Below are 26,073 nucleotides of genomic sequence, written 5' to 3' on the forward strand. Positions count from 1 at the left end.
AAAATAAAAATTTAAATTAAAAGTACAATGTCTCCAGTTGAGATAGTCTTGTACTCTGTGCTCAGATCTGAATGTGTCCCTGCAAGATCCATTGTTGTGGAATTAAGAGGTGAGATCTCTTGAGGAGTGATTAAGTATTGTGGACTCTGCCCTCACAAACAGGATTAGTGCCCTTATGAAAGAGGTTAAAGGGAGCTACCTTGCCCCTTTGGCCATATGAGAACTCAGTAGGAGATGTCACCAAAGAAGCCGACATCAAATCTGCTGGTGCTGTGTTCTTGGATTTCTCAGCCTTCAGAACTGTAAGAAATAAATTTCTGTTGCTTCTAAATCACTAAATCTGAAGTATTTTGTTATAGCAACCAGAATGGACTAAAACAAACCCTAACTACCATAATATGAATGAGATATTAACCAATAGGGGGCATTCAGAGTGGGACAACCATGCGGGACTGGTGAAGAAAGAAATGAGAAGAAGGTGTGCTGTGGGAGGCGGCCATCAGGTTGAAGAGGCTTTTGAATTTTTTCCTCCATAAGGGACAGACTGGGGGGAGGTGACAGATTTAGATTCCAATGCATGAAGAAATTTTTTTTACCTAATTAATATTTTGGTGCTGGTAATGGAATCCAGAGTCTCACACATGCTAAGCATACCTGTACCACTGAGGTACCTCCCCTGCTGCCATGAAGGAATTTTAAATCATGAGAAGCTGCCTGCCTTTACAGATGGTGAGGTCTCTTTTCCTGCCATGTGTTCAGGAGAGACTAGAGGCTGAGAATCAAGGTGAAGGAGGCAAGGGAATATGTTGGTTGGGCCATCTATCTAAAATATTTGAGACAATTTTAGTGGGTGGGAGAATTTACATAAAATGTCAGATTTCTGGCTTCTGTTGAAAAAATGGAAGGTCTGTGAATACTTTGTCTTCTTTTCTATGTGTCAATCAGTCAACCAGGATTAGTTTTCTTATCCCCTTTACATCAGGCTGTGTTCTCCAGTTCCCCAATGTCTTTTTCACTCAAACAATGCATGCTCTCTACCAGACCAGTTTAATTCATTTATATTACTTCTCTGGCTGCTATAGGCATTGGAGTTGTCAATCCCTATTGTAGAAGAGACTCAAGGATATTAGCGGATGGCAATCCCATCCTGCAGTCTTACCACCTCTCCTTTGGGGACCTGCCCATCCAGAGCCCCTGCTGCTGAGCAAGTTGTATTGAACCATGCTACCCATACCTCAGACTAAAATGTTTGGATTGACATCTGATCCCAGGGCTGTCAATGCACAGGCTGATGGGGACATGTAATAGGGCCTAACATAGAAAAATGTGCTGAACCAATTAAATTTTCTCTTTGAGTTTTTGAAACTAAGAAGTATAGTATGAAACAGCAAGTTTGCAATGGTTTTAACGGTAGGGAGAGGCCAGAGAAGTCACAATGGGCCAGTAGCAAGTAGAAATTATGAGGCATCTAAAACATAGAATGAGTTTTGAAAGAGGTGGGAGGGAGTAGTTGAACAGAGCAAGAGAGAGATGGCTTGAGAGAGGTGGTCTGCGAGGGGCAAATCAAGCTTCTGGTCTCCAAAGCTGTCTTGGTTCCTTATTGGTATTCAGTTTCAGGCCCAGGTCATGTGTTTTTTTTTTGCAATAAACTCCCCTTAAAAATTTTTTTTTAGCTAATTGGAGTGTTCACTCATCGTTATCCTCAATAAAAGCTAATCAGAGCCACTCTTAAGGCTCTGCTACCCTGAAAGCCTGTGATTCCACAAATCGAGCTCAAAAGGTTTACCTCTGGGATATGACACCTCACTACCCCAGCCCAGGTAACCCAAGTGCACTGTGGTCAGCTGCCGACACAGTAGGAGTCCATTTCTGAAACCATTTCTCCCCTTTTGCTTCTGCAAGAAAGGTATACATGTAATTTTACAGGCATAAACATGCAAGCATCTTAAGACCTAATTTTATCACATTATCATATTCCCAGCAAGCAAAAGAAAGGGGGTGGGGGGAGCATGTAGGTAAAAACCTCCTTGTTTTTTTTTTTTTATATACATCTGTCAGCCCTAATCAGACAGTCCCCGCTTAAGTGATAGAAAACTACTCAGATGTTGTCATCAGACTTGTGAACTTGAAGAATATTTAACTTGTTGATTAAGTACTTTACATTACAAATGAATGCAAAACTGTCTATCAGGTCTGGTGTGATTATTTTGGAAATGTAAGTTTTTAGGTTGCTGTGATAATGAATGACCTTCATGATATTTACAGCTGCCTTCTTGCAATCACCTTTTTGAGGAGTGGCTGGCTATACAGGCTCCGGAGGAGAAGAAAAGAAAGATGCATGTTATCACTCATCATAAAGCCACGGATTTGTCTTTTTTAAACCACTGCTGCTGAAATGAAATGACAAAGAAGTTCAGGGTGTAGCGGCCCCAGCGAAGGGATGTGAGGAAGTATAAAGAAAATTTGTTATTGGGGAAGGCTGCCAACTATGATGGAGTCTCCCTGGCACCAGCCGAACAATCTGAAACCAGTCTCCAAACAGTCACATAGATTGGGGGACACACAGAGACAAAACAGCTGGGTAATTGACTGAACTTTCCACTTTGTAGCCAAGTATTTTGGCGTCATGGAGATTAGTACTTGACTGATCTCACTGGGAAATGGTTCCAGTCTATGCTACACTCTGCTTTTGGAGACACCAGTGTAGCATTCCCAGTGGGGGGAAAAAAATCCACACCTGCTTAATCATTTCAAAAACAATAGATACGGGGCATTTATTACAAATTACTGAAACAAGCAAATGTTTCCCTTCCTCTGCTTCGACAAGAATTTCAAAGATTTCCTTTGTTGGAGACAGTTATCTTAGGAATTTTTAATAATAATAAAAAATTAATAAAACAATCTGTCCAAAAGAGTCAGAGCAAATTTTATTTTTCTCTTTTTTTGCATTTCTTTTTAATTGCCATATAGTAAAATACAGCAACATTCATTCTTTGTGGTGTAGTGTTCCATGGGTTCTGACCAATAGCATTGTTGCATATCCATCACCAAAATCAAATACAGGAGAGTTCTGTCATCCCCCAAGTTGCCCCATGTTGCCCCTTTGCAATCAGCTCTTCCATTTCCACTGTGGCAAGCCAAGTCTTTTGGTTTGTTAATTATTATTTTAATTTATTCACTTATTTTTGCTAAATTTTTCACTGATAGCATGCTCTGCAGAGAGAGAAGGAAGGATATATATATATATATATATATATATATATATATATATATATATATATATATATATGATTTTGTGGGGGAGGAATCTTAGGCAAGGAGGAAGGGGAAAGTTGTTGTGCTCATCAAAGGAATTAGTTTCATCTGTGCAATTATGGCTCTTGAAGGTGGGGGGAACAAATCAGAAAGATTTACACATCCAAACTAGGCTTCCCTGCAAGGCTCTGTGCGGTTGGCCTTCGCCTGTCTTTAACCAGCCTAGGGATCTGACCCGGGGCTGGGTAATTAACATGAGTAATTAGCCCCTGTTTAGTTATGAGGACAGTTGTGGGGTAGGCAGCATCAGGCTGGTGGAGAAAAGTGCAAATTAACTCTGTGCTGTGCTCCACAGCGGCCACCTTTATTACGCTCTATCAACAGAGCAGCTGGATTAGCCCTCCATTCATTTAGCTTTCCCTCATTATGATAATTGCCTTCTGAACAATGAAATGTGTCAGCGCTGTCCTCCTTCTAAGGGAACAAGATTTGTTTATACGAGTAAACCTGGTGGTGGGAGGGGCAGCTGGCAAGGCTAATATTTGGGTATTGAGCTTGATATTAAGTTTCAAATATCAGGTTTAAAAAAAAATTAGGCTTGATTTGCTCTACTGGGGATTCTCAGAAAGCCCGAAGCCAGGCTCTGGGCTGGATGCATCCACATGCTTGTATTTGCTGATCCCCATTTTTCAGATAATGAATCCTGTGTCCTCCAGATTCCCTTCCAGCTTCTCTGTCCCCCTGAGTTTCTCCCATGTGGCTCCCCAATGCCTTTTCCTTCAGGCACTGTGACAGATCCTGCAAAATGGCTGCTTTGATCTGCTTCAACAGAGGCCATGGGTCATACACCATGTGTGGCATGTACGGTTTTGTCAAATTCATCCTTACAGTAAACCACCCTATCAGGTTCATTCAGGTCAGAGAAGCCAAGTCATTGAGTCCTTTGGGGGTCCCTTTAAAATGGCCACTCCCCAGCCTCTCATGAAGCCCTGGCAGGGCCTAAAATTGCCATTAGTCCCATTAAAAGCAAGCAACTATTTTATGAAGACTGTGTGTGTGTGTGTGTGTGTGTGTGTGTGTGTGTGTGTGAGAGAGAGAGAGAGAGAGAGAGAGAGAGAGAGAGAGAGAGAGATTAGTGAGAAATGGGAAGGAGGGGAAGAACAAGAAAAGAGGAAAAATAGTCTAGTCTACTTCTTGCAAGAGTTTGCTGGGGAATGAAACAACAGCTGGGTGACCAGGTAGGACAGGTTCTATTTTATGAACATCCTGGTAAAAATTAGTGGAATTAGACTGTCAGAAAAAAAAAAAACATAGGCTCTGGAGTCAAGTAAATTGGGCTCAGTTTCCAACATTTATTTTCTCTTGGCATGACCTTGAGCAAATTCTTTAACTTCTTGGAGCCTCACTGTCCCTATCTGCAAAATGGAGGATGATATTACTGCAGTTTTAGGGTTATTATGATAATTAAGATCAGGCAGCTTGAGCTAATCAACTGAAGACCCCTAGTGCCAAAGTTCTATTCTTAGACACTGAGCATAGACTTTTGTGTATGTGCAATGATTATGTGTGTGCATGTATTTCCATTTCAGGTTGCTCAGCTGAAAAAGAAATCCATTTAAAGGTTTGTTTGTTTCTTTTAGTTCTGAGAGTTTTAGGATAGAGCCAATAGGCTGAATGAGGGCATGTAACACCATGTAAGTAGAGATAATAAGTATTTAGAGTACAAAATGGCACCTCAGCTTAATTGGGGATTCCACTTACAAGGGCCAAGAGGTGGTCTGTTGGAGCATTGTGATTAAATGGTTTCTACCAAACCTCAGGCAGCAAGAAGGGAGCACATAGCTATCTGGACTGAGTATAAAAGCCTGAAGATGGAGGAATTATGTGCCCTGGTACCAGCCAACTACTCTCCTGAAGGTTTAATTTATGGTTAGTTAAAGAAGAATGAGAACCCAGAGAATCATCCTTTATGTGGGTAACATGGTGTCATTGCTTGGGCACTGCATGTCCCACTACAGTAAAGCCATGTCAACAATAAACAACATACAACTCCTCCTCCACTTCCTCCTCCCTACCAACTCCAACAACTATGAGTTTCCAATGCTTATTTATAAGAAATCTGCTAGATGCGTATATGAAAAATGACTTAAGAAAATTATCCAAGTAATATGTGTATACTGTAGAAAAATGGGAAAATGTAGTTTAGCAAAAAAGGAAATACAATCACCACCTACAAGTCTTCTCCTTCTCTGAAAGACAAACAGTGTTAACACCTTGGTATGTATCACTTCAAGATTTTTCTTTTCTTTTTTTTTTTTTTTTTTGGTACCAAGGATGAACTCAGGAGCACTCGACCACTGAGCCACATCCCCAGCCCTATTTTGTATTTTTTTTTAGAGACAAGGTGTCACTGAGTTGATTAGTGCCTTGCTTTTGCTGAGGCTTGCTTTGAACTCACAATCCGCCTGTCTCAGCCTCCTGAGCTGCTGGAATTACAGGCGTGCACCACTGTGCCCGACACTTCAGATGTCTTTAATATACATAGTACATGCACACAAATCTGCTGACTACACATGTATGACATATGTTTATTTATAGAAATGGAGATGCACTGTACAGATCTATAACCTGAATTTTTCTTATAATGTATCATGAGTGTTTTCCAAGTTGTTAAATCTTCAAGGCATCAGGTCTCTTCATAAAGGGTAGCTTGCTTCCATAGCAGGAATTTCTAGTGTACCAACAGTACAGACTTCCAAAGAGAGGCCCTTTGGTATGCTTTTGAGTATATTAAGAATTCAGGGAGCTCAAATTGGCTATTGGAGCCCACATGTAAGAAATCAGCTTTCAAAGACACTAAATAAGAACCAGAGTAGTTATTGTGGCTCCTTCATAACAGTGAACTGGAATAACAAATGCCTTTTGACATCTCAGCCAGCGGGGACCCTTTGCTGAGTGAGTACATTTGCAATCCAAATAAGGCATCAAAACATGAGAAGAGAATGGACGACAGAGCCCTCAAGCCTGGAAATGCTTCCTTGTCACTTCTTTGGCAAGAGAAATGATATTCCACCATCTTCTTACCTTCACTGTGCCATCAGCCCGAGGTGGTCATTTCCTCTGCAGGCTGATATCAGCCAGACCTCCAGCTTGTAGATCAAAGACTCACTTTACCAGCACCTCTCTGTTGCTCTGTTCTTGAGGGTTGTCATACTAACTCAGATCCCTGAGACTTGGTGTGTTGACTCTGGCCTGAGTTAATCTTTGAAGCTTCAGTGAAACAGGTTTTGAGGTCATTTCAAAATGCTACTAATGGAATTGACCATAATTTATTAACCAGCAAAAGCAAGAGATTGCAAACATTATTAGAGATAAATAAGGACGAGATGTTTCTGAGGTGTGGGGAGTTTGCCTGGTTCATAGTGGGGATTACTCTCCCTCTCCGTGCACAACTCAACCCCACAAGGGGAATTCCTGTCCCTTGGTGCCATCTTACTCTGTGCTTCAGAACTCTTGGTGGCAAATGACGCCCACTAGAGCCAGCTTAGACTTATGGGGAAAGAATATATTGGGGAATTTCAAGATCACAAACCACAGAACAGTGATGCAGGTAGACCCCAGCTGTGCCTTGAGCACTATGGATGGTTTCCAGCACCTCTTGCATCTCTGATGCTCTCCCAAGACCAATTTCATTCTCTTCACAAGAACATTTCTGTGGTCTCTGCCAGTTCCTTGTGAGAAACGCTGAGGTGCCTGACATAAGTGGCATGACTCTGATGGACAGGGTGGGAATGGGAGGGACTGCTTCATGGATGGAATGCCAGAGAGGTTCATTCTAAAGGGGTGTGTGTGTGTGTGTGTGTGTGTGTGTGTGTGTGTGTGTGTGTGCATGTGTAGTGGTGGTGAGTGTTTCTCAGAAGTGGGAAGATTAAAAAATATATACACCCATGCATCCTATCTCTTAACTCTTCCTTTCCCATGGATTCTTTAACTCATCTAGCTCTGGCTTCTTCCTCTTCCTCTTTACTAAATTTGTTTTGCATCAATGGCATCCACCTTACCCAATGTCTACTTCTTAGTTTTTACCTCACCCGACCTTCCAGAAGTATTTAATAACATTACCCAGTTTTTTTTTAATTCTTAAACCTTGTCTACTCTTGGATTTCACAGTGCTAAGCTCTCCTTCTCTCTTCTTTAGATATCTACTCAGTCTTTTAATTTTTTTTAATAGCTTCCTTGCTTTCTACCTGAACATTGCTCCTTCCTCTTTCAGTCTACAGACTCTCCCAGGATCTTGTTAACTACTTCCATGTATATACTAACTACTTGCCTCTAATGCTCACATTCATACCGTCCATATACTTGGTCGCTTTTTCCAGAGTTGACCTTGATCCCTCACTGTCCATACCTACCACTGACTTTCAGTGATTACAGTTTCAAAATATATCTCATGCTCATCCATCTCTCTCCACTGTCACCTCCTTATTCTGTACTATCATTCACTCTACCTAGACCAACCTGTTAACACCCCTCCCTCTTTCCATAGTCATGCTTCTCCAACCCCTTTCCCACCCAACAGGCAGGGTTCTTTTTACATCATTGTCCTCTTGCAATATTTCAACCATGGGTTATTATACTTAAATGAAAATCCAGAATCGAACCCTGTCTTTTTCAGACATGAGTTGATTCCTGTCTCTCCAGCCCCATGAACAGTCTTTGTGCCTCTTCAACCTGCTGAGCTTCTTTGGCCTCCCACAGACTCATCCACAGATTCTTGCCTGGAACTTTCTTCTACTCCTTCTTTGCCACAGCTTAGAGAGCTCTGGAGAGACCTTTCTTGGTTTACCCTAACTAAATTGAGACCATGCTTGATATTCTATTACAACAATTGTACTTTTCTACATAAAATCTATTATGATTTTTATTGTAGATTATTTGTGTGATTGACTTTGGGGGTGGGGTGCTGGCAGTGCTGGGGATAAAATCCAGGGCCTCATACATTCTCCACCACTGAGCTATTTCCTCCTGCCCTTATGTCCCACTAAATGGTTTGGTCCATGAGGACAGGGATTGTGTTTTATTCATCATTATTTTCTCAGGAACATGGAGTATGCTCAATAAAAAAAATATTGACTGAAGTCATGAATAAACATAACTAGATTTTAATATCCCTAAAGGACAGTGTGATTTTTCATTCTTTTCAGGCTCATCCAAGAAATTAATACTTGCTGATCTCAATACTGTATTATAAAAAAATACGAATAACAACAACAAGAAATAGAATTATAGTATTGATGCTTTGTGATACAATGAAAGTTATATACTCTAATATGATGAGTTTTGGCAAATGAGAGACAAATAAGGGGCCCACAGGATCCCTGAACTTATAAAATAGCAAGGTATGCTTAATAATGCAAGTTTATTATATTTTGAAACAGAAAATGAATTGGATACACACATCTGGATATTTGGCACTGTGTAGACAAAAACATCTGGATTATTGGCCAAATACTTGAATTCAACTAATGTGTTTTGGAGCTGTGTAAATAGTCACAAATTACTCTGAAATTATATTTCTTGGGAGGTGGCCACATGAATAAATGGAGAAGATTTCTAATTCCAGAAAAATGATGGATGAAGAACCTTGAAGTCACTTCTGCCACAAACACAGAAATTCTGGATACATATAACACTTAAAAAAAATTGCAAAGTTGAGATCATGAGGATTAGAAGTGAGGAGGCTGAAAAATCAGAATGATGTGTCCATGACTGGCCTGGGAGTTTATTTTTGGTCCCAGTAAACCTGGGAACTCGAGTTTTAACACCCATTCAAGGTTAGGAGACAAGGTCTTGGAATACTAAGAAATATAAATAAGGAACCTTTGAAGATTCCTTCAAAGGAATGGAATTTGAAGGTGGAAAGGGGATTAGAGAAAATCTGTCTATTGGCACAGGTAGAAGACAAGAAGACTGTCTCAGCTTGAGTTTAAGGGAAAAGTCCCTGAGAGAAAATTAAGCCCCAGGCTTGTCCTTGGGTTTTGGTCTAAAAAAAAAAATGTTTTTAATCTATTCAGAAAACATGCAAATACCTACACGGCACAGGAAAATCCTTGCAGAGAAATAAATAACAATCTGTTCCAAAATAGATGTCCCTGGAATGCCTGAAATCCCGAATCACCCCATAGTGACACTCCAACAACACAGGGTCACTGTATTTTCTCAGCAAATACAGTCCATTAAAGATGAAATCATCTTTTTAATATTTAAAAATATATGGTGAAATAATTCACTATGGTCAAGAACACGCAGACACAACAAACAGGAGTCAAGTCCCATTAACCTGAAGTAATAGAAACACCATCAGGGAGGGAAAGAAAATGATAAAAATGCTCAAAAACATAGCACAAGCCAACAAGTCCTGAAGGATAGAAGGATCAAGACCCTCTAATTAAAGGAAGGTTTAAGGAATAACTAAGTAGACTTCTGGATATGAGAAATACTCTCAAAGGATGAAAAACTCAATGGACCAATTGTACAGCATATTATCACAGTTGGGGGAAAAATTCCTGTTTTGAAGATAAGAGTACATCACCTAGAAGGCAGCAAAGAGATCAGATGGAAAAATATGAAACAGTTTAAGTGATATTTAAGACAACGAAAAAACTAGATCTTTTATAGATCCAATAAGAGTCACAGGAAGAGGGACTAGAGAAAAATGATTAGAAAAATATTGAAGAGCAAGTGGATTATAACTGATCTCTGATTCAAGATGTAAGTCCTCAAATAAAGGAATCCCAATTAATCAAATGGAAAAAATCCCAAGCGATCTGGATATTAAAACACGCCCACAGACAGAGATACATATACACATACACCTAGGCAATTCCTAGTGAAACCTTTAAACACTAAATAGAGAAGATTTGCATAGCAGAAAGTTAAAACAGATCAGATACTAAACAACAATGATCAGAATGACTGCAGATTTCTCAATATCTACAATAGAAATCAGAAGGCAATATAATATTGTCAGGATTATAACTTAAGTTGAGTGAGAGAAAAACATAAGGGAGTTTTTAGTGAATAAATGCTTAGAGAATTTGCCACTCAGACCTTTGATTTTTTGAAGTATCTAAATAAGAAGAAAGCTGAACTCAGGTGTAAGAAGAAATGTTCAGAAAATAAATCTGTAAACACATGTGCTGGTCTAAACCAAGTATAGACTATGTGAAAGAACTACAGTAATAATGATTTATTTGGAGACCATAAAAAAAGATGAGTTAAAATAGTAGATAATAATTAATGGGTAAGACAGGTCAAGGTGATAGATGTTAAGAATTTTTAAGACATTTTTTTTTGTTTCAATGGAGGTTAATGTTATCAATTAACTTTAGGCCTTATTAAATCAGATGACAAACATTTTAAAAAAAGTACTGCCAAAATAGTAGGAATAGAAAAAACACCGTCTAAACCACTGTTGGGGAGGAAGAAGAAGAATGAAAATATAATTATTCCAAGAGAAGGCAGGTAAAGAGAAAGAAAAATAATGGTAAAAAAGAAAGTCTAAAATAACGCAATGAAAATAAATCCAAATATAACCTTACAAAAATTGCCACATAGTTAAATGGATTAAATTATCAGATTATTTTTTATTATTTTGATATGATGGTTTAAGTCCATCATCTTTATTTCATTGGAATCATTTCTACTGAGGAATAAATTGCATAAAAATTAACAAATAACAAATTTTAAAGTATAAAATTTTATGAATTTTGAATAAAGGTTACAGTCATATAATCACCAAAATTACAAATAAAAATATGATCGTCACTCTTAAAATGTCCTTCATACCACTTTGCAGTACTTCTCTCCTTCCATCTTGTAACTACTAATCACACGTTGCATCTTTATTCTGCTTACCACAATATGCACAGTAATTTTAGTTTTAGTCATTCTAATGGAATGGGCATGCCAATAGTGGTATCATATCTTGGCTTTAATTTACAGTTCCCTAATAACTAACAATGCAGAGCTTATTTTCATGGGTTTGCTATTTATATGTTTTCTTTTATGAAGGATTCAAATTGTTTCCCATTGTTTATAGGTTATTGTCCTCATATTAATGAATTCTAAGTGTTCTTTATATATTTTGGAAATAAATCCAGAACAAATATATATTTTATAAATTTTCTAGACTAAGGGCTTGTCTTTCAATTTTTTAAACACTCTTTGAGAGCAAATTATTTTTAGTTTTTATGAAGTTCAATTTTTCAAGTACCTTTGTTATAGTTCTGTTTACTGCCTTAGCATAACCCAACGTTATAGACATTCTGTTTTATCCTAAGAATTTTATTCTAAGAATTTTTAAGACAGTTTTTGTGTTTCAGTGGAGGCTAATGCTATCAATTAATTTTAGACCTTATTAAATTATATGACAAACATTAAAAAAAAGAAATGCCAAATAGTAAGATTAGAATACTCACCTTGTAAACAGTTTTAGTTTGGGATCTACATTTAGGTCTGTAATCAATTTCAAGTTAATTTCTGTGTATGATGCAAAGCAAAGGTCAAGTTTCATTTTCTTGTATATGGATATCCAATTGTTCCAGCACCATTTGTTAAAAAGAGTATCTTTTCTTGTTGAATTTCTTCACCACTTTTGATTTAAATAACTGGCCATATATATGGGTATATTTTGGAAGTCCCTATTCATTTCATTGCTATGTGTGTTTAACCCTTGTTAATAATGCACTGTCTTACTTACTGTACCTCACTGTATGGTCTGTAAATCACAAGGTATAATTTCTCCCACCTGTTTATTTTCAAAATTGTTGTAGCTACTATAGGTCCTTTTCATGCCCATACAATTCTCAAATCAGCATTTAAATTTCTATACCCCTCCAAAATTCCATTGGGTTTTTAGTTAAATTGAATTTAGTTGAATTCATAGATAAATTGGGGAGGATTTATGTTTTAACAAAATCAAGTCTTCTGATCCATGAACATAGTATATTACCTCTCCAATTTTTTAAGAATGTCTTTACTTTCTTTTGGCAAGATTTTGTACTTTTGATGCATTGGTCTTACAAATATTTTGTCTAATTTTCTCACTAAGTATTTCATACATTTTGATGCTACTGTAAACAGTATTCTTTTTAAATATCAAATTCTAGCTCCTTTATTTTTGCAAATTGATCTTTGATCCTGACCCTTTGAAAAAAATACTATCTCTAATAACATTTTAAAATAGATTCTTTAGGGTTTTGTCCATAAATGATCATAGGGTCTACATGAATTTTAATTCTTTTTATTGCTTAATTTCTTTGACTCTGTGCTCCATCCAATGTCACAGTGTGTAGAAGTAGTAAACATTCGTGTATTGTTTCCAAAGTAGAGGTAAAGCATTCAATCTTTCAGTATTAAATGTGATATTTGTTGTAAAATTTCTTAGATGCTTTTTATCAAATGATAAAGTTTGTGTGGAATGAATGTTGTTGTTGTTGTTTTTTTCTTTAAAATGTAGTGGAATTCACCAGTGAATTCATTCGGGTCTGAGGTTTTGTTTGTGAGAAGGTTTGTAACCACAAGTTCATTTAAAAACAAATGCTGGGCTTTTCTGGTTATTTTAGTTTTTCAATAAGCTTTAGCAATTTGTGTATGTCAAAGGATTTGTCTATTTTTTTAGTTGTCTAATATGCTGGTATAAATTGTTCAGAATATTTCCTTATTTTCTCACTAATATTGCTGGATCTAGGCTGATCGTTCCTCTTTCATTAGTGATATTGGTTATTATTATTATTATTATTTTGTCTTATTAGATTTTTCAAATAACCAACTTTTGGTTTCATTGATTTTCTTTGTTTTTAACTTTCTTTGTCATTTCTATTTCACTGAAGCCTGCAGTTATAATTTCCTTCCCTTTGGTTACTTTGGATTTAACTTGTTTTTGTTTTTACTTTCTTAAGGCATATACTTAGTTTATTGACTTGAGATCTTTACTAGTATACGCATCTTAGGTTATACATTTCTCCTTAAATACTGCTTTGAAGGAATCCCACAAATTAATCAATCAATCTTCCTTCCTTCCTTTCTCTTCCCTTCCTTCCCAGTATTAGGGATTGAAGCCAAGGATGATTAACCACTGAGCCACATCCCCAGCCCTTTTTATTTTTACTCTTTAAATTTTGAGATAGGCTCTCACTAAGTTGCTGGGGCTTACTTTGAATTTACAATCTTTCTGACTCAGCCTCCAGAGCCACTGGGATTAGAGGCATGAACCCTGGAGCTCAGATGTTTGATTTTTATTTATATTCAGTTTAAATATTTAAAAACTTTCTTTGACCTATGAGTTATTTAAAAGTGTACTCTTAAGGGGTTGGGGTTGTGGCTCAGAGGTAGAGAGCTTGCCTAGCGTGTGTGCGGTGCTGGGTTTGAGTCTCAGCACCACATAAAAATAAATAATTAAAATAAAGGTATTGTGTTCAACTACAACTAAAAGAAAAATTTAAAGGTGTGCTCTTCAAATTTTGAATATTTGAGCATTTTACAGACATATTTCTGTTATTGATTTTTTATGTTGTATAGAATTACATTAAGATCAGTTAATGTGTTTTGTATAATTTCAATCCTTCCAAATACACTAAGACTTTTTGTTATGGTCCAGAATTTGGTTTATTTTCATGAATGATCTGTGTGCTATTTTAAAAAATTTGTGATCCCACTGTTTTTGGGTGGACTGTTCTCTAAACGATGATTATGATTGATAATGTTGTCAAGTACTCTAGATAACTACATAGTTCTCCTTGTTTTAAAAATTATTGAGAAAGGAGTGTTAAAATTTCCAACTGTAATTGTGAACTTTTCTATTTTACTTTTCATTTCTTCCAGTTTTTGCTTTGTACATTCTGAAACTTTGAAACTCTGCTAATGGGACATTTGCATTTAGTTTGATGCAATCTCATGATGAATTGATCTCTTTATTGTTATAAAATGTCCATCTTTATCTCATATAATCTGATAATGTTTTCTCTGGAATATATATTGTGTGATAGTAATGTAGTCACTTCAGTTCACATTTCATTGGTATTTGCATGATATAGATTTTCTATTCTTTTATATTTAACCTGTTTGTGTCTTTTAACATAAAGTAGTTTTCTTGTGGAAAGGATGTAGTTGTGTCTTGCTCTTTTTTCAATATGAAAATATCTGGGTTTTTTTTTAGATCAAAGATGGTAGATTAGAGGAAGGGTATCCTTTCCAGTTGCTTTGTATCTCAGAATTCAAGTAGCAGGTGTACTACTTCTCAGCAAGAAAGGTGGCAGAGGGAATTCAATGGAAATTCAATATTGGACAGTCAGAGGCTCATAGAGACCCAGAAATTTGGGTGCTTTGAATAGTGTACAAGAAAGAATACATTGGAGCTAAGCCAGTGGCTGCAGCAGTGCCAATTCACTGTGGGGTGGGGTAGTGGGGATGGGGAGGGTGGTAACAAACAGAAAGAAAGAGAAAAACAGTAGGCAAATTTGGCATGGGCCAACATGTAAAACAGAAAAACTGAACTTAGCTGAATCAGAGTCTGTACAGTGAGCTGGTATTTGAAAAGTGCTCTCTGTTTCTCAACTGGCAAGCAGAGAGCTGAGGCAGGGAGCCATCTTAAAGAGGTCACACTTTATCTTATTGCTACAGGAGCATGAGACATCATAGTAAATATTGCCATATTGTCCCAGCAAGCACCTACCACATGACCTATGTTGTACCTGGGGAATTCAAGACATAGATATGGAGGGGTCTGCAACTTGTTTTCCCTCTGAGTCTGGTGGCACTTGTCAACTCTCTCTCTCTCTCTCTCTCTCTCTCTCTCTATATATATATATATATATATATATATATATATATATATATATAATCTTTTAGAAGTATTTAGCTTATATAATTTCTGTTCATAATGCTATGGTTAGAATAGGGGGTGTGTGATTATAGTCAGGGTCTGAACCCCAGGAAGGTCATAATCATGGGTAGTGAACTGTGTGAGACCAGTGGAGGATGGGTTATCTAGCTCTATGAGTAGAATTCTCAGGGGGTCCCTAAGATTCAGATACCCAGCAGAGATTGGCAGCTGCCCAGCCCTAGGGATGTGTTGATCTAATCTCTCTGCAGCAGATACCACCTAACAAAGCTCCAAAGTTCTGATCAAAAGTAAGTCCCAGCTACTGAAACTTTGCATTTAGTACTCTGCATCAGCCCCATCCTGAAAGTACATTGATCTAATCTGTCCAGATAAAACTCCAACAGGCAGTAATCCCTGCTATGCCTCACCTTATACTGGTGAGATGCAAGGCTGAGAGCTATTTCAACCAGCTTTGGTTCCAGATCAACTCAGCTGTCAGCTCTGTAAGCAGCACACAAAATGGAAGGGTTTAAAACCCTCTAGTCCCACCTCCTCTCTCTTAGGGATACACAGCCTAAGAAGAAACGAAAAGAAGGGAAGTCTGGCATAAGCAGTGAATATTCATCCTTGTCCACAGCTTTAAACACTTCAGTGTAGCTAGTTCTTACATGTGTCATTAAAGTTTTTTTGTTTGTTTGCAAGTGTGTGTGTGTGTGTGTGTGTGTGTGTGTGTGTGTGTTTGCTACATTTCTTGATTGTTCATGGATGTTTGCTGCACATATATTTGCTTTCTTTTCTTTCTTTCTCTTTCTTCTATTTTTATCATTTTTTTCTTTTTAATTATCCATTTGTTACTTTGCTTTGTTCTGTATTTTGTAGGTTGAGTTTTTTTTGTTTCTCTTGTTATTCTTTTCTTTCCTTCCTCTTTAATTGACAAATTCTCTTTATTTATTTTGCTTCTTTTATCTGCTTTCTCCTCCTTCCTTATAGCTCTCACTTGTTACTTTCTTTTGTTTTCTCTCTGTTCATGTGTTGATTAAACTTTCTTTTGCCTTCCTATTCCATTTTTGTTTCTCATAATTAACCGTATTTTTTATCACCATTTAGAACTATTTAGTTTATATGATTTCTGTTCCCACCATTCATAACATTGTGTTTAGTAGTACTATGGATGGCGTAGATGGTACTTGCTGTTTGCTTTAATGCTACAGCTAGCTCACAGCTGCCTATTTTTGTTTCTATTGTTAATTGATGACTCTGCCACTCCCATTTTGTGGGAATTAGTGTTATAGATGTCATAGTAGCACCTAGTATTTATTTTAATCTTGAATATTATTCACTGTCTTTGTTACTGTGTCTGTTTCCTTTTCTGTGAAGTACTGGGAATCTACTGGGTCACTATGAGTTCACAGGGTGGAGACTCTGTTGCTAAACTACATCCCAAACCCAGCTGAGAGAACACCTCATTCAAACACTATTTAACCCTGTTCAAACTTCAACACTATTGTAATATAAAGAAGAGGGGTGATAAAGCCCCAAACTTACAACCAGGCCCCAAGTGAGAACGGCTAGGACCTAAGGTCTTACTCATGGACATCTGCTCCAACAGCAAAACCAAAGAGAAATAATGCAAACATGGTGTAAATCACACCTATGAAGGATCTCAATCTAGATCACTCTTACATCCGTTTAGAATATGTAGCATTGTTAAATCTAGAAAAGCAATCACAGGGGACACCTTGTGGTATACAATACAATTTCCTGATTGACAGAAGGACCCTACTTTTGTAAGACCTAGAGAGCTAGTGGGATCCTCAAGGCTGCCACAATACATACTGTATCAAATTGGTACACTTAATTACCACCAAAGAACTAGTAGGGAAACAGTACTACAAAACACAGTTGGGCATATGTTGAACATTTCACAGAACACTTCACCAAGAGGAAGCTATGCCCTAAGAATGTGAATGCATAAGAGTAGAAGAGATGCTCACAGTGGTCTTTAAAAAAGAAAGAAATGGAAAGAAAAAAAGCAACAACAACAAAGATCCCAATCTAGGAATAAGTCTAACCAAGGAGGTAAAAGGCTTCTACCATGAAATACCTTACTTCCAGTTATACTACAGAACTAAAGTAACAAATACTGCATGGTGCTGGTATCAAAACAGACACACAGACAATGGTACAGAACAGAAGGCACAGAGAAAAACTCACAAAGATACAGTCACCTGATCCTTGACAAAAGTGCTGAAACCATACACCTCCTGGAGAAGACAGCTTTTTTAACATATTGTGCTGGTAAAACTAGTTATCAACATGTGGAAGAATGAAACTAGATCCCTATTTCTCATCCTGTATAAAATCAACTCAAAATGGATCAGAGACCTAGGAATTAGAATATTGCAAATACTTGAAGAAAACAGGGCTAACACTCCAACATATAGACACAGGCAATGACTTTCTCAATAGTACTCCTAAAGCTCAGGAAAAAGCAAGAATTAATAAATGGGATGGCATCAAATTAAAAAACTTCTGCACAGCAAAGGAAACAATAAGGAGTGTGAAGAGAGAGCTCACAAAATGAGAAAAAAAAAACTTTGCTAACTACTTTTCTGACAAAGAATTAATATCCAGAATATATAAAGAACTCAAATACTTTACCACTAAAAACACAAATAACCCAATTAATAAATGGGCAAATGAATTAAATAGACACTTCTCAGAAGAGCAAATAAAAATGGCCAGCAAATATATGGAAAAATATTCAATATATTCAACATCTCTAGCAATTAGGGAAAAGCAAATTAAAACTACACTGAGAATTCATCTCATTCCAGTTCGAATAGCAGCCATCAAGAACACAAATAACAAATACTGGAGAGGATGTGAGGGGAAAGGAACACATTTATGCTGCTGTTGATATTGTAAGTACAAAAATTATTGAAATCACAGTATGGAGGTTCCTTAAAAGATCAGACGTGGAAACACCCATGACCCAGATGTACCATTCCTTGGTATTTATCCTAAAGAATTAAAGTCAGCATGCTATAGTGACAAATGCATACCTGTATTCATAGCCATACAATCCACAATAGCCAAATTATGGAACCAGGCTAGGTGTCCATCAATGAAAGAATGGATAAAGAAAATGTGGTGTATATACTCAATGGAGTTTTATTCAGCCATAAAGAAGAATAGAATCATGTCATTGCTGCTAAATGAGTGGAACTGGAGAACATCATGCTAAGCGAAATAAGTCAAACGCAGAAAGTCAAAGGTTTTTCTTTCATATGTGGAAGCTAGATAGATAAAAGAAAATAAAGATGTGTGGGAGGCATATCTCATGAAAATAAAAATGAGACCAGTTCGGTAGGAACTGAACCAAGGAAGGGAACTGACCAAAGCATACTGTTATATTGTGCACACATATGGTATCTAGCAATAAATCCCACATTTAGGTACAATGATAATGCTCCAATAAAAAGTAAAAAAAAAAAAGAAAATATGTGCCTTTTAACTGATATATTAAGACTATATATATTTATTGTATTTAATTATGTCTTTGAATTTAAATAATTATCTTTTCATCTATCTTCTATCTGTTCTGTATCTATTCTTTTTATCTTCCTTTTTCTGGACTGGGTATTTCTAATGATATCATCTTGTCTCGCCTATTGGCTTATTATGTACGCCCCTTTGCTGCATGTGTGTGCATACAAGCACACACCTGATCTAGAGTTTGTAATGTATACTGTAAACTTATAACTTCTTCAAGTGATAATAAATCATTTCGTGTACAGTTTAAGAACTTTACAATAGTACATTTCCATTTCCCTTTCTTATCCTTTATGCTATTATTGTCCTAAATTATCTCACATATATGCTATAAACTACACAATATATAGTTTTTGCTTTCATCAGACAATTACTAATGAAAGGAATTTAAAATATGGGGGGAAATTCATGCATATTTTACCCATTACAGCCCTGCTTCAAACTTTTTTGGATAGGAATTGCCATCTGGTGTTCTTTCCCTTCTTCCAAAAAAGTTTCTGTAATACTTATTGTAGTGCAGATGGGCTGGCAATGAATTCTGTTTTGCTTTTATCAAGTGAGAATGAATATACTGAAAAATGAGAGTGATAAAAGTAAATCCAAATATTTTAATAACTGGGATACATTTTAAAGTATTTTTCCACCAATCACAATACACTTAGACTGAGACTAGATTTTTTAAAATTTTGTTCTATAATGTTTACCAAAAAAACCCTAGAACATAATACAAAGAAATGTTCACTTTAAAGGTGAAATATCAATTAAACAAGAAATACTTTAAGTCAAAAGTATTCCATAATTAGGAATAAAGAAGTTTGTTACATGATGATCAAAGAAAAACTCAATATGAAACATAAGAATTTTAAACTTTTTAAAGTTCAGAATTTTAAAAAATTTAACCTAAATTAATAATTTTAAAAATTTATTAATAATTTAACCTAAAATCATGTCCACACAAAAAGAAACTATAAGGAAACATTTACAAATCTATAATCTTGATAGGGGAATTAGCATTCTTTAGTCATTAATCTGTGAAAAAGGAAAAAATATTGGAATTTAAATAGTATGACAAATATTTTCATATATAATAATTATGTAATATATGCTTAGTATAATTACAATAAAATATGACAAGAAAACAAAAGGTCCTATTGATACATTTTAAAACTCATTTCTAAATAATTAATAGACAAAGAAGTAATTATTCTAAAATCTAGAAATTTCAATTAACCAAACTTGAGGGATGAAGTTAAAATAATTTTTAAAAATAAATCTACAACTTTAAATGAATATAATAGGAATGAAGAAATATAGTTACTAGGGAAAAGGACAAGAGATTAAATTGGAAGAAAAGTATAAGAAAGAAAATAATATGAGAACAGAAAGTAGCAGAATAGAATACAAAGAATTGAAAAGATTAATAAATTCAACTGTTGGTTCTTTGAAAGAATTAGTAGAATAAAGAATTTTTCAGAAAGATTTAATTAGAAAAAAAAACAGAAGAACACACACACACAATGTAATTATATATGAAAAATCTCAGGCAAATCCTATGAACAAAAATATAACAAAGGAGATTACTTAGACAATCTCCTAGAGAAATTATAACTTACAAAAGCTGACTCAATAATGGAAAGCCTTACAACATCTGTAGCCCATAACAAAATTAAATTAGAAGTTAAGTATCAGCTTCTTTCTCATTCCTTCATACAAACAAAACCCATTGAGTTCTACCAACACTTTAAGGGACAAATACTTTCTAACTTGATTTCAATTGCCCACAGAATATATGAGAAAAAAGGAAAAACCCACTTCAGTTCATCTTATGAGATTAGAATAACTTGGTACCAAAATTCAGGGAAGAATAAGATAAAGGAAAGTCATTGATTAAGCTCACAAATATTAATATAATATTTTAAAGAAAATATTAACAAAATAATTCTAGCAAGATGCAAAATAGATTATTATCATTTTCTGAGATTTTTTCCCCCAGAATACAATAAAGACCTACTATCAGATTAAAGGATATTAAATAGTACATAGGTTATGGATACCGAATAGGTATGTAGTAAAATAAAGCATGCATATTAACTTCAAGATGGTAGTTACCTCTATGTAGAGAGCAGGGAATGTTTGAAGGTGGGTTTTAGTCCCATCTATAATATTTTGTTTCTTAGAGGAATAGATCAACCTGATGGAAATTTGGCAAAATGTTAACAACTATACCGTGGGTGTTCAAAATATTTTACAATTTTTGAAAATTTGCATATAAGTAAATAAAGAAGAGATGTGTTGTCAGGTTATCTCCTCATATAAGGCTGCCCCTTCAGTTCTGATGCCAAGGCCACCTTGGGTATATGGAATTCATCTTAATCATCTCCTTAAGGTCACTGCTACTGCCCTAGGCAAAAATGCTCAGGTGTTTCTGTTCCTGTTTATGTTGGAAAATCCAATTCTGCTGTGTTTTATTTAATCAGGGTTCCTATTTTCCTATGGGGAAAGGGTCTCAACTACTGGAAATGAGTCCTTTCTCACAATTGGCCACAGCGTCATGTCCACTAACCACAGCATGGGGAACAGAGAGAGGCATCTCGTTTATCAGATGATGGGTGTATACCAGGCGAAACAAACTCCAAGTCTGGAGCAGACATAGACATTTATTAACACAGATAAGTTTTTATTGAATTAAGTGGAAGCACTTAGAAGGAAGACCCTAGAGACTAAAAGGATTAAGTCATCTTGATACATTTTGCTCCTGTCAAGTGAACAAATGAAACGTCAGTGTAGCTGTCTGATTCTGGTTCACTGGAGCCACATGGAGTGACAGTTTCCACAAAAGGAAGAGACAGTGTTCCCCGGTGTTCCCAAGTAGAGCCTTGACTAACAGGAGTCAGAAATAACCTGGTGTGTTTTTATGACCAGAATATGCAAAGAATGAGGTGACGAGTAAGGTACTACAATCTTTTTTGATTATTAAAAGTACTATTTTTATAAGAAGTGTTCATGTGCTTTTCTTCCTTGAGAAGTTGCATTTAGTTAGGGTAGAGCCCTTTTCCATAAAATGTCCTATGGTGGTCATCATTATCCTTATTGAACAGATAAGACTGTGAGGCTTGAGGTCAATAATCCTGGTTTATAACCAGTGCTGGTTATGGAGCTAATGGGAGGCAGCATGGGAGGGATTCTGGGTGTTATCACCTTTAAGTTCCTTACTTCTTTCTAGTGCCTCTCTCTCCACCTTTTCTTCCTCCTCCTCTCAATCTCTCTTTTTTACTTTTCCATCTCCTTTCCCCCTCTCTTTCTCCTCCTTCTCCTTATTCTCCTCCTCCCTGACCTCTCCTTCTTCTTCTCTTTGTTATGGTTTGACTCTTAAAAGTCCCCAAAAATCCACGTATTAAAGATTTGGTTGCCAGTATGTGGTAGGACTGGGAGTTGGTACTGGAACCCTTAAGAGGTGGGGACTAGTGGGAAGAAGTTAGGTCACTGGGATGTGTCCTCCAAGGGAATATTGGGACACTGACCCCTTCTTCTCTCTCTCTTTACTTCCTGGCCACCATGATGTGAGATGCTTTGCTCCACCACATGCTCCCTGCCATGATGCCATTCCTTGCCACAGGCCAAGGTGACAGCGCCTAGTGACCATGGACTGAAACCTCTGAAGCTGTGAAGAAAACAAATATTTTCTTCTCTAAGTTGATTTCCTCAGGTATTTTTTTTAAGCAACAGAAAGTATTTTTTTGAAGCAACATTCTCCTTCACACACATACACATGTATGTGTGCGCATACACACCATTTTCAAGCATGTTCTTTTCTCACATTTTGTACATAAAATTTCCCATGTTGTCCTAAGGATGTCCTACATGTGCAAGGGGGTGCTGAATGTGTACTGAACCATGCAAACTGCTATTTCAATAAATATATCCATTTCCCTCAATATTTCTAGTTGATTCTTTCTCCTGTCCATCCTTTCTTGTTTATGTGTATCCCATGTTCTCATGAATATTTATGTTGAACCCCTTTTTCTTTTGTATTTTAAAGAGCCTAAACATAATATTTCCAATTCATTTTGAGATAGTTTCTAGTAGAGGTATTTGCAGGCTATTTGTAGTTCATGTGTACTTTAGCACTTTGGTTGATAAGGTCATCTGGATTGGGAATTGCTTCTGATCTCTCAATCTCTTTTTTCACCTTTTCTGAATCTTGTGATTGACTCTCACCTGAGATGTTACATGCTCCTGACTTGGAGCTCCCTTTCCTTGACAATGGTTTCACCTCAGCTCTGATTTTGCCCGTCTCTGCTTCCTTCCCCATCTGTAAGGATGCACTATTAGATCAGCCGTACTGTGCCTGGCCATGCCTTACTTCCTCAGTCAGCCAGCTTCCTACTGGAAATTTCCCCCCATGATTGAACACTGGCCCCCTCTGCCCAGAGCCTCACAGACTTGCAGCATCAGCATTCACCACTGTGTGATTGTTCAAGTTCTTATCCTTGAACATGTTATTTTGGTTCTAATTATGCCCCTTTTTTATGTAAAGGAAAAAAATCTATTTATGAGTGTGAGACTTGAAAAGCAAGGGAGAATCAAAGGGTAAACTCACAATATTCCTTAAACCCAAAGCCCAAAAGCTGTTATTAATTTTTAAAAATTCTCTGAACAGGAGTAAATGTTTTGTTTAGCTATTTTTCCTCTCTCTTTTTATGTTATTTTTTTTTCACCTAAAAGTAGAATGCAGAACATTCTGCACTTTCTTTGGAAAGTCTCAATTTCTGAGGGTATTGGCACAATGGCTTGCATTTTTTTTTTGTTTTCAAATTTATTGTAGCACATTCAGCTATAATGGGTGGGTCTAGTCCATTCCTATATTAAGAGGACTAAAAATTGGAGGAAGGGAGGGAGGGGATAAGCATTGCATTCCATGCTTTATCTTTAGCATTTACAAGAACCATATAAATGTATTCAAAATCCCTGAAGCAGGAAGAGAGTAGTAAAATCCATGTGTTCATAGGAAATTCCATGGCTATTTGTTCTGCAGTGTGTTCTGGGAAGAGTGTACCTCTGGGAAGAGGTAAATGGCCAGAAGGGAGGTGGCCTCAGGGCCAGAGAGAAGTCTGGGGAGGCCACTGTAGCCCCGTACACATAGTCATCCTGCTCTGTGCTTCTCCCAGTGGTCTGTATTCAGGAACAGTGAGAAGGTTTGGGAGCCAGAATGGGTTGATGTCTCCTCTAGGCATTGTTAGTTCTTGGAAAAAGGGTCTCAGGGCTTTTTCCTGAGGAGGTGGGGAGACCATATTCCTACCAGGTTGTTGTCCACTTTCCACAATAAAATAGAAATAACATCTGAGTCTGCCCATCCAGTATAGCAGACAGCATGGTGTAAAGGCCAAGAGCAAGGATTTGGGAATCAGAATTGGCCACAGGACTTAGGTTATTCAGCCTCTCCAGAGCTCAGGATCTTTGGCTAATAGCAAAATGGGTCTAGAAACACCTGGCTCATGAAAACGTTTTCTGTGAAGATTAAATGAAGGACGCACAGAAAACAGCACAAGGGAGGTACTCGATGTTGTGTTATTCCTACTTGCATTATTTAATTATCTGGTATCATAAAGGCTAACAGGCCTCCATTAGCAGACAAATCTGGAAACCAAAGTTTTTGTTCCTGGGCCAAGTTCCAAGAACTAAAGTCTCCTTTCTTCCTTCCCTACCCCAACGTCAACTGGGACACTTTCAAATTAATCTCATAACTCTTGTTGCATATTTGTGTCTCTTAAGATTTATTGGGTCCTGATTTCTACTCCCAGTCTATCTGAAATGCCACTGTTTTTGCAGAAGTCAATTAAAAAATACATCTCTTCAGGGACTCCAATACCTGGTTGAGAGGTGGTGGTGAAGAATCTGAGGCTCTGGGCAAACCAGAGCCTGCCTTCATTCCCTCCAACCCAATTGAAAAAAGACACCACCCAAAGGAACCACTAGAAACCACTTAGCAGAGTTAGGTGGAAAACAGGAAATTGTTTTTCTCTTCACAAATTGCAATGAGCTATGTGCCACTGTTTTTAATGAGAACCACGTTTGTTGAGAATAGCTGTAAGCGTGGGCTGGGAAGACTTATGCATATTTCCCAACAAATTTAATCTATACTTTTTTGTGCTCCAGTAATGTGAAAATGATTACTCTTCAAAATACAATTAATCTTAATTTAGTATTTTTTTCATTAACTAATCATTGCTTCTCTGAGTTGATTATTTACTTTTCTCCTCCTTCTTGAATCAAAAACCCACTATCTCTAGTCAAACATAATGTTTTGAACCAGTTTTTTCACAGCTTTTTCAAACCCTTGAATGATTCTCTTAACCAGGGATATGAAGGGCCTGGGTTTCTTTTCTAACGGGACTGCGCCAAGTCATGTGCTGAGCCGATGTGGTTAAGTGTGGAGCTTGCTGATAAAAGCTCATTTATCAGCTTAGCCGTCTTCTTCCAGCCAAGACTGGTCCTTGGCAATGTTAGGGGATGAATAATGTCCTCTTGAGCTTCCCCTGGTTTCCTCTCGGCCTTCTATGGCATTCTTCTTCACATACAAAGTACAATAAGTACTCAGGACCAGCATGATAGCTTCCCTTAAGCCTGACATGTCGCTCTACAAATTTTCTTTCTTCTTCATCACAGTTCATCTATCCTGGTCTTCATTTCCTTTCAGACTGTGTACACGGCTACCTAACCATGAGCAATCTTCAGCTGATCCTGTTTATCCCAATGTCTGGCTCATGTTGGCTTGCTAATTTCTCTCTGACCAGGGTGACAGATGCCATGACTCAGCTGTATATGCAAGCTGTAGCTGATGCCATAATGGACCTGCCCTCATCTTTCAGCACCCACTGGTTCCAGTCCGTGTTGACAGTGCCTATTACAAACACCTGCGATTCTCTGCCTGTGAGCCCTCTCTCAGCTGCCTTGAGGAGTAACACTGCCATAAGTGAGTGAGAACTGGAGGGCAGATAGATGCTCCTGACCTTCAGCTTCCTCACCTCTGAGGCATATTCCACATGATCTCCCAGAGAGCCCTATAAGATGGAGCCCAAGTTTCCCCAAATGGTAAATTGTCATGAACCCACCTTTAGTGAATTCCTTCCCTTCCTCTCTCACTTCCTATTCCCATGTTAGTTTTTTTTTTTTTTTTTTTGGTTACCTAGCAAGTAAATCACTTGTATCCAACCTTGAGGCAGATGTGTCTTGCAAGATAATGTGTATATCACCCAAGATCTTTCCTGCCTTTCCTCATAACTGAGCCCAGTAACTGGGGTGGTGATGCAGCCTGACCTGAGTGGGGAAGCTCTATCCCTGCTGTGTTACAGAGCCCGCCTCAGGGATACTGACAAGGA

This window comes from Ictidomys tridecemlineatus, chromosome 10, assembly GCF_052094955.1.
Source record: "Ictidomys tridecemlineatus isolate mIctTri1 chromosome 10, mIctTri1.hap1, whole genome shotgun sequence".
NCBI classification, from domain to species: domain Eukaryota; kingdom Metazoa; phylum Chordata; class Mammalia; order Rodentia; family Sciuridae; genus Ictidomys; species Ictidomys tridecemlineatus.